General features: G+C 44.9%; 1 long non-coding RNA gene across 1 annotated transcript; it reads right to left on the reverse strand.

The window, feature by feature from the left end:
* Positions 1 to 958: 958 nt before the first annotated feature.
* LOC110342154 lies at positions 959 to 15,549 on the reverse strand. The gene is made up of 3 exons (XR_002384161.2): positions 15,418 to 15,549; positions 15,213 to 15,325; positions 959 to 1,453 (listed from the first exon to the last, which is right to left on the reverse strand). It is a non-coding gene; the product is annotated as an uncharacterized LOC110342154 (long non-coding RNA).

Here is a 15,549-nt window from a genome sequence, read left to right on the forward strand (position 1 = left end):
GACCTGCCTTAGCCAGAATTTTTGCTGCCAAAAGGATAGGAGAGAAACAACTGCCAGACTGGAAAGGGGTGCACTTTTATAACTTAGGATCAAATTTATCCCAGCAGCCAATAGGATGGGAGTAATAACTCTATCCCCTTCTCCATCCTGAAGCCTTAAAGCCAGCCTGAGAGTGAGCATCTGGAGCAAGAAGGACATCCTTCCTGGAGCAGGAGAAAGTGAGTTTTGAAGGTTCCGTCCCGGGTCTATGAAGGAAGATCTCTAGGGTGGAAAGCCCCATCCTGCTGTAAGCCACAATTAGATGGGAATGCAGAAGGCATGCCTTCTCATAGGGACAGACTGCTTGTTTTACTGGCATCTGTGCTGCCGGTGACTCCCAAAGGCACCCATATCTATGTAGCAAGTCCCCTGTGAAGACATGAGCTAATTAATTAATGGTAGGCCTGGAGTTTTCAGTTGGACCTACCCCTCAGGGGTGAGCTCACAAGCAGCTTCCCTGATGTCTTATCTGTGATGCCCTAGGTGTTGATGGCTTACTCTTGTTTCCTTCTTCAACACACACACACACACACACACACACACGCACACACACACACGCACACACACACGCACACACACGCGCACGCACACACACGCACACACACGCACACACACGCACACACACACACGCACACACACGCACACACACACGCACACACACACGCACACGCGCGCGCACACACACACACACACTTGAGGCACAGCAAGATGCCTCAGTGGGTGAAGGCCACACCTGGTGACGTGAGTTTGATCCCTGGGATTCATATGGTGGAAAGAGAGAGCTGAATCCCACAAGATTTCCTCCCATCTCCACATACTCCAAGACACAGGAGTGCCCACTGGTATACACACACACACACACACACACACACACACACTAAAATTTTTTTTGATGCAAAAAGGTTATTTTGGCAAATAGTTCCAATGGGCAAAGAGTTTATTACAACAGGGAGGGCTGACAGCAAATAGCTATGTTGGTGGAACAGAAAGCTGAGAATCCACATCCTCATCCCCAATCCAAGAAGGCCATGGAGTACAAAGAGTAGATTGTTGTAATTCTCCAACATCATATCCACGTGCAAAGCCCTCTGAGCACAATCTAGACATACCCATTCCTCCTGTGAGATGTCCACAGCCACATCCCTGAATGATAACAGACCCTGGGGAGCAGTTATCATAGAAGCATCCATTGTTCTTGTGGTTCTTCTCTGAGTTTCTTAGAAAAAAAGACTTGAATTCTTGTTGAAATTTCACATCTAGGAAGTTCCAGGGCCACAGGGCTGCGGCTCCTGTCACTGCACTGTTGACTGCTGACTTTCCCAGGCCACCCTGTGCGGCCACTGCTGCTCCAGAGTTTCCAGAGCCCCGCGGCACCCGCCGGGTCTTCCTCACCCGGTTCCGAACCACGCGGCTCCTACAGTCCAACAGGGAATGTCGTAAAAAATTAATAATACAAATTATCCCTGCAGCTGGGCGTTGGTGGCACACACCTTTAGTCCCAGCATTCCGGAGGTAGAGGCAGGTGGATCTCTGTGAGTTCAAGATCAGCCTGGTCTACTAGAGCTAGTACCAGGACAGCCTCCAAAGCCACAGAGAAACCCTGTCTCGAAAAACCAAAAAAGCAAAACAAAACAAAAAAACCTGTTCTCAAATTTGAAGGAAAAAACTGCATATGAATGTTTGTCATATGCTAGGCACCTGCCTAAGTACTTTACATGCATGATCTCTTTTCATCTTCACAACACTCCTATGAGAGAGGTAATAACCATCTATCTCCATTTCTCAGGGAAGAAAACTGAAGCCCAGAGAGGTTTAGTCACTATCTCAAGGGCTCACAGACGGTAAGAAGACAGTCAGTTTTTCTATCCAGCCCATGCTTTCAACTGCTGGCCCACATTGCTCAGCCTGGCCCCACATTTGAAGCATCCCCATGGATACAGAACCATGAATGCAGCCACACTCACTGGGAAAATGGCATGCAAGTATTGCTCTGGGTCTAGGTGACTGTAGCAGGTGTGGATAAGATGGAGTGTGAAATGCAGGATGCTGGGAGCCAACCTGCCCCTGACCTCTCTCTACCAGCCTGTGCTTGTACCAGTTGCCTTTCACAGAGCTAGGGAGGATGCAAGCTTATGTACATGGTCATTTGTGAATACAGTAGTTGTGTCTTCCAAAACCACACTCAAAATAGCAGGGGAGTTTCTAGGTAGTCCCTTAGCCTCTTCCGTGTGCTCACTGTTATGGGGTCACTTATGATCATCACAGGGTATGTGACAGTATGCTGACTGACATATCCAAGCACCATTGTTAGTGTGGCTCATATTCCTGACACATGAGATTACCTCAGAAGATTTGGAAGGAAAAGATCATTCATATGGCATATTATTCTTAAATAAAGATACCATGATGCCAAAAGTAACATGACAACAAAAAAGCTGGATGTGGTGGCTCATGCTTATGACCCCAGTACTCAGGATGTGGAGGCAGGAGTTCAAGACCAGCTTAGTATATGTGAGACTCTGTCATCTCTAACAACTCACCCCTCAAATACCAAAAACAACAGGAAATCATGGAGAAAAAGATAAACCTTGGCTGATGTCTTCTTTCTTTCTTTTGTTTCATTTAGCTATTTTGCTACTTTTAAAGAATACTTAGCATTTCAAATACACTCCAAACCTGTTAAAAAAAACTCTGGTTACATTTCCTTACTTAACTACATGACATCCATCTTCATTCTTCCTGACTCCTAGCTCCTAGACATGCTTTGACAGAATATATACATATATATATATTATATAATATATACATACATATATATAGTTTCTAGCAGATGAATGAGATGAGCTGGTAGCACAGACCCCAAAGAGAGGCTGTCTAGGACTGACATGTTCCCACAAATCTGGGCCCAAGCACCTCAAAGATACAGAACCTAGAGGGATGAGCCAGGAAGGGACACTAAGACACAACGAACCTCCCTCTCTCCAGTCTCTACTCCCTAGTGTTGCCTATTACATACTTGTTATTGCAAAACAAGCTCTCTGTCTCATACACACACACACACACAAAACACACAACACACACATACATACATACATGCGCGTCCAGGGTGGCCTGAATTTCTTGTCTTTCCTGCCTTGGCCTCCTGAATGCTAGGCTTACATTTATATGCCATCATCTTTAGCTTCCACAATAGACTTAAGCAGAAGGTCAGCCTGGAGCAGAGAGTAAGGTGATGCAGATTCCCTGCAAGAGGGAGATTTCTGCATCTGCAGTGAACAAAGCAGGGATGACCTGTGGGCTAACTTGAACAGCACACCCCAGCATCACAGCTTGGCTCTATTTTCAGCACAGTGACTGACTTGCTAGATGATGGGGTTCAAGTCATTTCACCTCTTTAGGGCTCGTCTCTAAAATGAAGATGACTGAGTCTTCAGCCTCCCTCTGTGCTGTGAGGATTAATGAGGTGGTGCTGAAAAAGCAGCTATAAAAAACCCCGACTCGTAGCTGTACAGGCTTAACAAGTGCAAATCAAGCTGCCCCATTTGCAGTTGGCCCACAGAAACTAATTAAGCTTGCACTGAGCGCCTGCAACTAGAAACTTGGCCCAAACAAGACTGAGGACCTTTCCTCCAAATAGCTATTCTTGTCAGGCGAAGCCAGCTTCTGTTCGTTCTCCTCAATGGAGCCTGCACAGCCTACACTCTCCCTGCCTTTCTTTTGAAACCATGAGACTCTGGTGCTGCTCAGCGGAGGATCACTAGCTTGCAGGAACAGGGAGGCAGACCCAAAGCTCTTCCTGGCCTCTGGCCAATACCCTGACTTGTTTCCTTCACACCCATATCCCCTATGTCTTCATTCTCATCCTTTTGCTAGAAGTAAATTTAATTAAAGGGGACTGGGATTTCCCACCCTACTTGGACATATAGGCTTAAAGGAAAAGGTGGGCTGGGAAGTATAGCTCAGTTGGCAAAGCACGGTCCAGCCCCTAGAAGGCTCTGAGCTCTACCCTCAGCACTGCACAGAAAAGCAAAGTAGAGGAGGGTGTTAGTTTGGTTTTAAAGAAAACAGTCACTTAAAATTGAGTGTGTGTGTGCGTGCGTGCGTGCGTGCGTGCGTGTGTGTGTGTGTGTGTGTGTGTGTGTGTGTTTCTCTGTGTCTCTGCATGTGTCCATCTGAGAAGGCCAGAAGAGTGTGTCTGATCCTTTGGCATGCAGGTGTTGGTGTGATGCCTAGTGTGGGTGCTGGGATCCAAACCTAGGTCATAACAATAAAGAAGCAGTGCTCTTAACTGCTGAGCCACTTCTCCAGCCCCAAATACTCACTTGCGGGGGCAGGTTCGAGACAGGGTTTCTGTGTGTAACAGCCCTAGTTGTCCTGGAACTAGCTATGTAGACCAGGCTGGCCTTGAACTCACAGAGTTACACCTGCCTCTGCTTCCTGAGTGCTATGATTAAAAGTGTGCACTACCACTGCCCATCATCAAATACTCACTTTTTAAAACATTTTTTGTCATGGGCAAATGATATCTACTTATTAAACAAAAATCTCTAATATGGTATAATTTATTATATAAAAATTGTGTGTGTATGCATGCTCATGACATAGCATATGTGTAGAGATCAGAGGACAACTTGTGGGAGTTCATCCTTTCCTTCTACCCTGTGAGTCCTAGAGAATGAACTTGGGTCTTCGGGGTTGACAGTAAGCACCTTTACCCACTGACCCATCTTGTTGGCCCCAGTATAATTAATTTTATTAGCTACATGGTCTTCATGCTATGTATTATATCTCTAAACATGTTTATCCCACATATTACTACATGTAACCTCTAAATGATATCTTTCCAGGTCTCCTCCTCTTCCCAATCCTGGCAACCACTGGTTTTTTCTTTGTTTTGTTTTGCTGTTTTGAAACAGGGTTTTTCTCTGTGTAGCTTTGTAGACCAGACTGGTCTCAAACTCACAGAGATCTGCCTGCCTCTGCCTCCCAAGTGCTGTTATTAAAGGTGTGTGCCACCACCACCTGACACAACCACTGTTTTAGTATTTATCTTTGAATAGTAAAGACTTTTGTTTCAGCTTCCACATATGAGTGTAATTATGCGATATTTGTCTTTGTTAGTCTGGCTTGTTTCACTTAATATGGTGGTCTTTGACAGCTGACCGTACAAGAGGGAGCTCTGGGACCCCAGACTGATGGCTGAGAGGCCAGCAGGGGACTGATTCAGACCCCCTGAATGTAGTGTCAGTGAGGAGGCCTCGTCAATCACTGGGGTCTTGGGTAGTAGATCAGTATTTATCCCTGGCGTACGAATGAACTTTGGTAGCCCATTCCACATGGAGGGATGCTCTCTCAGCCTGGACACATGGGGAAGGGCCTAGATCCTGCCCTGAATGAAATGGCAGACTCTGGAGATCCCCCATGGAGGGCCTCACCCTCCCTGGGGAATGGTGTGGGGATTAGGTGGAGGGGTAAGGGAGGAGGGGTGGGAGAGGGAGCTGGGATTGACATGTGAAGCAAGCATGTTTCTAATTTAAATAAAAAATACATTGAAAAAATAGAAAAGAAAAAAATGGTGGTCTTTGTGTCTTAATTTTACTATAAAGGACATAATTTCCTTATTCTTTACTGCTGAATAAGACTCCAGTGTATATATACAGTGCATTTTTATCCATTTTTCTATTGGTAGACGTCTGGGTTGATTCCATATGTAGGATATTGCAAACAGGGCTGCAAGGAATAGAGAAATGTGGGTATCCTTACAATGTGCTCACTCATTTCCTTTAGCTATAGACCTAGAAGAGGAAATGTTGAATCACATGAATAAGGGAAGCCTCGAAATCCTTTTTTACTTCTCTCTTTCCTTTCTTTCAAAAAAGCCTCACTTTGTAGCTCAGGCTAGCCTAAAAAACTTGTGATCTTATTCCCTCAGCCTCAACAAGTATAGGCATGCACCACTGTGCCCAGTTAAACCCTAAATCAGTATCAGCTTCCCAAGGGTCGGCTTCTTGACTTTGCCCATTCTGTCAGGGTTTACCTCAAATGCTTTCCACGTTCACCAAGGCAGTTCATCAGCCTATGTCCTTATGCCAAGAATAAATGATTTTCACAGAATTACAGGGTAAGGGGGAACTCTGCTCTGAAGACCTTTGCCAACTTTCCTAGAAAGCAATTCAGCTTTGGTTTAGGACCAATGATTGCCCTCTCATCCTACATCAATAGAATATAGCTGGTCTTCAAACATTCCTCTGTCGTCTCAATACCTTGCAGGGTGACAACCTTCTATCGCTGCCTTCCCTCCAAGCTGATTTATGTCTCCATTTATTCTTTCTGAGCAAAAAACAATCAGAGACATTCATTAGACCACGAACCACAGATTAACTCAATAAGGCATTTGGGGGCTGAGACAAAGAGCCTCCTACAGAGTCATATTCATACCCACTTGTGTTTAGTACAGAGGCCAATTAATTTTACAAGGTCTCACTACATAGCCTTGCTTGGCCTGGAACTTGCTATGTAGACCACCTGGCACTCACCATTAAAACCATGGTAGCCTCCCATACAGAGATCCACCTGCCTGTGCCTCCCAAATGCTGAGATAAAGGCCCATACCAACAAACCCAGCCTTGAATCTGATCTTTTCACTGACATACATGCCTTGGGATCTTCATAATAGACCTGTTAGAATCCTTTTACTTGGAAGGTACAAGAGGGAAATACTTAACACACAATATGTATACATCCATGAAAGTTTTAAAAAGTAAAACATTTTGAAGGAAACAAAAGGTTGGCTGGGCAGTGTTGGCCCACTCCTTTAATCCCAGCATTTAGGAGGCAGAGGCAGGCAGATCTCTGTGAGTTCGAGGCTAGCCAGGTCTACAAAATGTGCAGGACAGCCAAGACTACACAGAGACACGCTGTCTCAATAAAAAAGGAAAGAAAGAAATGAAGGGGGGTCAGGCATGGTGGTGCATGACTTTAATCCCAGCATTTGGGAAGTAGAGGTGGGGGGGGGCTCTGATTTCAAGGCCAGACTGGTCTACAGATCAGGTTTCAGGACAAACAGGACTATACAAAGAAACCCTGTCTCAAAAAAAAAAAGAAGGAGGGAAGGAAGGAAGGAAGGAAGGAAGGAAGGAAGGAAGGAAGGAAGGAAGGAAGGAAGGAAGGAAGGAAATAATAAAGGAACCAGGCATGGTAGTGCACACCTCTGATCCCAGTACTCAAGAGGCAGAGGCACGCTGGGCATTGGTGGAGCACGCCTTTAATCCCAGCACACAGGAGGCAGAGGCAGGTGGATCTCTGTGAATTGGAGGCCAGCCTGATCTACTGAGCAAGTTCCAGGACAGGTTCCAAAAACAATACAGCGAAACCCTGTCTTGAATAAAAAAAAAAAAAAAGAGGCAGAGGCACATTGATCTCTGAGTTCAAGGCCAGCACGATCTACATAGAGAGTTCCAAGTCAGCCAGGGCTACATACCTTTAAGCCTGTCTCAAAAAGAAACAAAAACAAAAACAAAGAAACAGACAAAAAACAACCACCACCACCAAATAGATCTGGGTGTGGTGGTTCAAGCCTCCAATCCCAGAATGTAGGAGGACAAAATGTTAAAGACCAGCCTCAGCTACAGAGCAAGTGTGAGATGAGTTTGGGCCACATAATACTGTCCCAAATGGAAAAAAGTAGAAGGGAGAGAAAGTGAAAAGAAGCGCCAGATGTTGGTGGCGCATGCCTTTAATCACAGCACTAGGGAGGCAAAGGCAGGGGGATCTCTGTGAGTTTGAGGCCAGCCTGGTCTACAGAGCCAGTTCCAGGACAGCCTCCAAAACAATACAGAGAAACCCTGTCTCGGGAAAATAAAAAAATAAACAAAATAAAGAGATAAAACAATTTTTAAGTCCTAAAAATAAGAATGATTTCAAGTTATTTTCGGCCTCTCATTGCGTTGTACACATTTGAGAATCAGTTTTCAGTATGGACAAGCTGTTTGCAGTGCTCAGAAGCAAATGCAATTCCTGGCTTCCAGTTCTGACCTACAGGCTCCAAATGCTAGATAGCCTTACCTATCACAAACAGGCATTCTTGCCCTCTCTCTAGCCTAGCACAGTGGAAATACACAATACCTCACCTAAAGAATGAAGTAGAAAATGACAGATTTCATTTGTTGAACAGACAAATGGAAGAGACTGATTTGATTCAGCTATTGTAGTGCCAAGCCATTGCTAGCTTAGCTCAGAAACTGCTTTCAGGTGCACATGCCCAGACATACACACTATTTGAAATAAATAAAATAAAATAATTAAAGTCTGTTCCTGGTTTAGGGCCTTTCCAGTTGTTTCTGAACTGGAAGAGCCTCTGCCTCCCAAGAGCTGGAATTAATAAAGGCTTGTGCCACCACACCCGGCAAGCATGGCTTTCATTTCAGCATGTTTAGATGCAAGGAAGTACTTGTAACATCATTCAGTCATTCCATAGGTCAGTAATTATCCTGGGACAACCCTTGAGTTCATAAAGGTTCAACAGCAGCACAAACTGCCAAGTTCACTTGTTCCTGCTGCTTTCATCTTTCAAATCCTGACATGATTCTGCCTCCCTGTCATACTGACGGACCATACACAATGACAAATACACACATGAGAAACAAACTCGCCGGGAGTTAGTGGCGCACGCCTTTAATCCCAGCACTCGGGAAGTAGAGGCAGGGGGATCTCTGTGATTTCGAGGCCAGCCTGTTCTACAGAGTAGGACAGCCTCCAAAACAATACAGAGAAACCCTGTCTCGAAAAACCAAAAAAAAAGAGAGAGAGAAACAAATTCACATGTACCCTAGAGCGAAATGCATTCAGCTAAATCCCAACTAAGATAAAAACAACAACAGGCTGGGCAGTGGGTGGTGGCACATGCCTTTGATCCCAGCACTTGGAAGACAAAGACAGGTGGATCTCTGTGAGTTCAAGGCCAGTCTGTTCTACATAGTGAGTTCCAGGACAGCCTCCAAAACAATACAGAGAAACCCTGTCTCGAAAAACAAGAACAAAAGAAAAAAAAAAAAAAGAAACAAACCCTAGGTGTATGAGACAAATCCTTCAAAACAGGAACAATTTTAAGAAAAGGAGTTAAAATCATGACTTTTGTTACTTAGAGACAACGTTCTTTACTTCCCCCCCACACCCCATCGTCGGGGGGGGGGGGGGGGATTTAGGCTTCCATTCCTGGAAAGGAGGCTGGGGATGTGCTGATTATGGTTTCCCCTGCCTCTGCTCCTCCCAGATTCTCCCCAACTCCCCTCACATCCGACTCCACCCTCTTTCTGCCTCTCATTATAAAAAAAACAGGCTTCTAAGAGATAATAATAAAATAAAATAGGTCTTAGAGCTGAAAGAAGTGGACACATGCCCCCAACCCTAATCCAGAAACTATCTCCAACTGATAATTACTTGAAAATGAAATTTTAGTTTTCTCCAAGGGAGTCTCACTGGGGAAACAAGTGTCCACTTCACACCCAACAGTAGATGGCCAACAAAAAATTAATTCAATGGCATCTTTGTTTCTGCAGATGTGAAGGCCTTTGTAGTTGTGTCCTTTGACAGCTCTCTGGCATGTTTACCTTTGTTGTTTTGTTTTGTTTTCACTTACTGGTTTTGAGACAGGGTTTCTCTGTGTAACCTTGGCTGACCTGGAACTTGCTATATGGACCAGACTGGCCTCTGACTCCCAAGTGACGGGACTAAAAGTGAGCACCACCATACCCAGTTTGGCACATTTACTAAAGTAAAACATCCACCTGCCATGTTTGGTCAGTAAATTGAGTTGACTGAGAAGGCCCAAGTGAACAATGGACAGACAGGTCATGTCCACCCTCAGGGGTGGAAAATCAGAACAGACATAAGGTAGGATCTAGAAACAGGAACAACCTGGGAAGAATGCTAATGTCATAAAGAGCTAGAATAATCATCAGAACATGACTCCGAAGTCCAGCTAGTTACTGTGCATTCTGGAAGGCGGCCAGCATGTTAGAGCCAAAGGGCCAGACTCCAAAAGGGAAGATTTTGTTTTGTTTGCTTGTCTTTAAGATAGAGTCTCTTATAGCTAAAAGTGCACCTTGAAGTCCTTATCCTTCTACCTACAATCCTGGAATGCTGGGATTGCAGGAGTAAGCCATCACACTTTGAGGTGTCTCTCTCTCTCTCTCTCTGTGTGTGTGTGTGTGTGTGTGTGTGTGTGTGTGTGTGTGTGTGTGTGTGTGTGTGTGTGTTGGGAGATGGAAACCAGGACCTTATCCATGCTAGATGAGTACTCTACCATAGAGCCACAGACAGCCACAGCAGAAAATGAAGGTTCTGCCAGCTGCAACCCTCTCTTAGTCCTGCAAAGTGTAACAAGAAGTGTTCTCTTCACTCTGCTGTTGAAGTTTGCCATTTACAAATATGTTTGGCAATTTTTATAAGGGAAAGGGCCGTGCTCTGATTTGATGGGATTCTTTTTAAAGTCAACCTTGTCTGTGTGCGTGTCGAATTTGTGTATGTATGGTTATACACATCAGTATGGGTGCATATCCATCAAACACCTGTGGACAGCAGGGGGAAACATCAGATGTCTTTATCTCTCTCTACCTAGCTTCCTTAAGACAGCTCTCATTGAACAGGAATCTCACCATTCCAGTAAGGTTTGCCGTCTGGCAGATGAGCTCCAATTAGTCACCTAGTTCTGCCCCTTGGCCCACATCGGGTGTAGGGGTTATACACAACTATATCTGGATATTTGCATGGAAACTGGGGGGTTTAAATTCAGTACCTCCAGGCTTCCCTGACTCCCCATGGGAGGCCACAACCTCTCTGAGGAGCTGATGGGAAGGTGGGGTGAGGGTGAGGGGAAGGTAGGGGAGTGGGATGAGGGGAGGGAGAACTGGGATTGATATGTAAAATTTAAAAATAAAATAAAATTAATTAACAAAAACAACCAAACAAAAAAAGAATAAGAGAAAGACATTATATACAAACCAGAAATTTTTCAGGTCCTCATGTTAGTACAACAAGCACTCTTCCCTACACATCCGTCTTCCCAGTCCCTAGGGGCATGTTTTAGTGTTATTTTATTTTGAAGTCCTAGGAACTGAATTTAAGACCTCTCAGATGCTAGGTAAGTGCTCTACCAGTGAGCTACATCCCCAGCCTTGTTGTAGGTTTGCTGTTTACTGTTGTCTTTTTTCTTTTTCTTTTTCAAGACAGGCTTTCTCTGTAGCTTTGTAGCCTGTCCTAGAACTCACTCTGTAGATCAGGCTGCCCTCAAACTCACAGAGATCCACATGACTCTGCCTCTCCCTCCCAAATCCCAGCACTCAGGAGGCAGAGGCAGTGAGTTCGAGACCAGCCTGGTCTACAAGAGCTAGTTCCAGCACAGCCTCCAAAGTCACAGTTTGTCTCGAAAAACAAAAACAAAAAAACAAAACAAAACAAAACAACAAAAAGAATTGACTGAACAGAGAGAGGGATTCAGACTCTCAATAATATCTGCCACTCAGAGAAAGGCAAAACCAGACAAAAAAAAACCCTTTTGGGTGGGGTGGGTAGAGATTTCTCAAAGAAGCCCGTTTACCCAATTCTCTTAGTGGCCCTGTGCTTTGCAGTTAGCTGGAAATATGAAATGTAGGCTAGAGGGGATCCCTCAGTATTTTCTAGAACAAAATGAGTTCTGTTGCCTGGCTCCTTTTCCCTCCAGGTCAGAGATCCAGATCTCCCTTCATCAGGACTGCAGCTCTTACCATCAACACTTTCAAATCATCATCCAAACTCTTTCACTACCTAGTGTTAAGAGTTACTGTCAGCCAGAGACAGTCATGTATTTTAAGGAATTTACAGTAGGGAACTGACTTAAACCATTGTAAGGGCTAGCTAAACTATTCTGAAATTCTTGGTCTATCGGGAAGGGTAACAGTTGAAGCTGTAGTCTACCTGTCTGAATCATCTTTTGATCACTTGTTTGGTTTGTTCGTTTGTCTTTCTTTTTCTTTTGTTTTTCAGGGTTTGTCTGTGTGACTCTGGCTGTCCTGGAACTCATTCTGTAGACCAGGCTGGCCTTGAACTCAAAGCTCTGCCTGCATCTGCCTCCCGAGTATTGGGATTAAAGACACGTGCTGCCACCACCCAGATATATATATTTAGAATTATGTTGAAGAGATGGCCCTGCAATGTACCTCTGGCTAACCTCAAACTCGTGATCTGTGTGCTTAGTGCCTCAAGTGCCGAAACTAAGGACATGTATCTCTGATCCTGGCATGCGTTTGCGTTTTTTCCCCTGGAGGAAGCCTTAGTTCTGTTTTTAATGGCCTTTCAACAGGTTAAATCGGGTTCACCCAGAATAACTAGGAAGATTTTCTTAATGTCAAACCATCCTGGACATTATCCTATTTAAAAATTACCTCCTTTATAACACCCACATCTGTGCTTTCTTAATTTTTTAAAAATCTTAGTTTAGGGACTAGAGACATGGCTTAGATATAACGTGAACTTTTGCAAGGACCAGAGTTCCATTCCCAGAACCCGCATTGAGGAGCTAACAACTGTCAATGATTCTAGCTCCAGGGGGATCCAGTGGCTCCTCCACAGGGACTGGACTCATATGCCACAGCCACACCTAGACACATAATGTATGACTGTGTTGGGTTAGGGTGAGAGAACCACTTTTGGGAGTCCCATGCTGGGCTCTGGGGATAAAATGTAGGTCATTGAGTTTTCATGGCAAACACTTTTAATTGCTGGGCCATCTCATTGGCCATTTTCTTTTGTGAGACAAGGTCTCGTGTAACTCAAGCCGTTATCAAACTTGCTAGAAGCCCCATTTGGCCTTGTGCTTGTGATCCACCAGTCTCCTGGGATTCTAAGCATGTACCGCGCCCAACTTGTTTTGTTCTGTTCGTTTCTCTCTTCCCTTCCTCTGTTGCTCCTTCCCTCCTTTCCTCCCTTCTGGCACAGGGTATCACTACTAAATATATCCCAGGCTGGCCTGGAACTCATAATCCTCTTGCATACAGAGGCAGGATTAGAGATATGGGCCACCATGCTCAGTTTTGAGACTACATTAGATTTAGTAACAGGAAACACAGCACAGGAGTGCACAAGCTTCTTGTCACTCTTCTTGCCTGAGCTCTCAACGCACCCTCCCTTACCCTCCTCCCCTTTACACATCTCTCCCCCATGTCTGCCCTTTGTTAATGCTCTTCTTTGCTGTTTTGTTTGCTTTTTTCCCTCAGGATGCCAGCCTGGGTCTCAGGGGACCCATTTCCTGTAAAATCCTTTCTAGATCCTCAATTTGATTTCATTTCTCTACCTTCAAGGGCTGAGTTATGGGGATGTACCACCACACCAGGCTATTAAGCTTCTTTTTGTCTCTTGTGCCTTATAGCAGAAAAGGAATGCATATTGTTCATTGTTTATGTGCCAACCTCCAGAGGACCAGACATACAGGAAGTCAGAAGATTTCTTCTGAATTATATTGAATTTATAGCACACACCATAACTTACATATAACCCAGCCATACTTTTCAAAACCTTGCTTCTATCTCTCTTTAGAAATGATTCCCTTTTATTATATTTTCAATGTGTCACATGAATACAGATGCCCTTGGAGGGCAGAGACATTACAAGCAGTTGTGAGCCACCTGAATGTAGGTGCTGAGAACCGAACTTGGGTGCTCTTCAAGAGCAGTACTTTTCTTGTTTTTGTTTTGTTTTTTTCTCAAGACAGGGTTTCTCTGTGTACCTTTGGAGCCTATCCTGGCATTTGCTCTGTAGACCAGGCTGGCCTCGAACTTGCAGAGATCCACCTGCCTCCGCCTCCCGAGTACTGGGATTAAAGATGTGCGCCACCAATGCCCAGCTCAGTATTTGTTCTTAACCACTGAGCCATCTCTTCAGCCTCATAGGTACTTTGATAAACTAATTGCAGTGTACACCTTTTTTTTCCAGACAGGGTTTCTCTGTATTGTTTTGGAGGCTGTCCTGGAACTCGCTCTTTAGACAAGGCTGGCCTCGAACTCACAGAGATCTACCTGCCTCTGCCTCCCGAGTGGAGTGCTGGGATTAAGGTGTGCACCACCAACAGCCGGCCTTGTTTTGGTTTTTTGAGACAGGGTTTCTCTGTGTTGTTTTGGAGGCTGCCCTGGAACTTGCTCTAGAGACCAGGCTGGCCTCAAACTCACAGAGATCCACCTGCCTCTGCCTCCGGAATCCTGGGATTAAAGGCATGTGCCACCACTGCCTGGCTGCAGTGTACACCTTTAATCCAAGCACTGTGTAGGCAGAGGTAGGTGGTCTCTGAGGTTGAAGCCAACCGGGTCTAAAGAATGAGTGCCAGGACAGTCAGGGCTACACTGGGAAAACTACCTCCAAATTGACAAAGAATGACAACTTGCCAAAACAACAATCTTGGCACTGGAAGTCTGACAAGGGAGAACTGCCTCAAAGACAATCAAGATGGCACAGCAATTACCAGGCCAGCCAGGGTCATAAGTCAAAAACGTGCCTCAAAACAAAAGAAAAATAGGTTGGAGATGTAGCTCAGTTTGTAAAGTGCTTGCTTAGCATGCATGAAGCCCAGGGTTCGATTCTCTAGCATTGCACAAACCAGGCATGCTGGTGTATTTCAGTAATCCCACACCAGGAGCTGGAGGTAGGAGAAGTTCAAGATCGTAACAGGTTAGAAGCCAGACTGGGATAGATGAGACCCTGGCTCAAAACCCCAAAGCAAACACACACCCATGCTTCACTCCCCATCCCTGTCTACCCGCTCACACACATCGCCCATATTCTGATGGACTAATCTGTCCTTATCTATCCATTTCTAAAGGTCTGAGAACATATTTTATCTAAACTTATTTATTTGCTTATTTTTGAGGCAGCTGTTTCTTCCAAGCATTAGGTAATCAGAATTTACCACTTAAATATTTGGGGAAAGCCACACTCCTTCCCTGACTGCACACACTAAAACCCAGTCAAAAACAAAATGCAACTTTCTCCTACATTACTGCAGGATGTCATTTTCCCCTGGGACTTGCCTTTCAGGTAAAAACTACACTTGGTAATTAGGGCCGGTAAACAAGCCCTTTGGATGGTTCGCGCCTGCGTTATGGCTGTCTTTGTGATGTAAAAGTCCTTTAGTTTAACCCCATACTTACAACGAGATAGAAATCCGGATCAGAAGCCTACACACTCATGTGACTACCATCCTGCTAAGAGACAGATACACTTAAAGGAAAATGCATGCCAGGGATGGATTTGGCTTCTCGACCTGAAACAAAAGAAAAAATACGAATGATATCCTGTTGCGGGAGGAGAGGGGGCGATCTAGCCCTAACACGTCTGTAGAATCCCTCCACCTACATCTTTTCACACCCAGAGAATCTTCTCCATGCTTTCCAAGCAGCGTTTCCCTAGGTCGGTGCTACCAGGAGGCGGGGCTACTTCTTAGTCCCGGCCCCTTTCGTGCCTTTGAGCCAATTACCAGAGAGAGTG

The sequence above is a fragment of the Mesocricetus auratus genome, unplaced genomic scaffold (assembly GCF_017639785.1).
Source record: "Mesocricetus auratus isolate SY011 unplaced genomic scaffold, BCM_Maur_2.0 Super-Scaffold_100003, whole genome shotgun sequence".
NCBI lineage: Eukaryota > Metazoa > Chordata > Mammalia > Rodentia > Cricetidae > Mesocricetus > Mesocricetus auratus.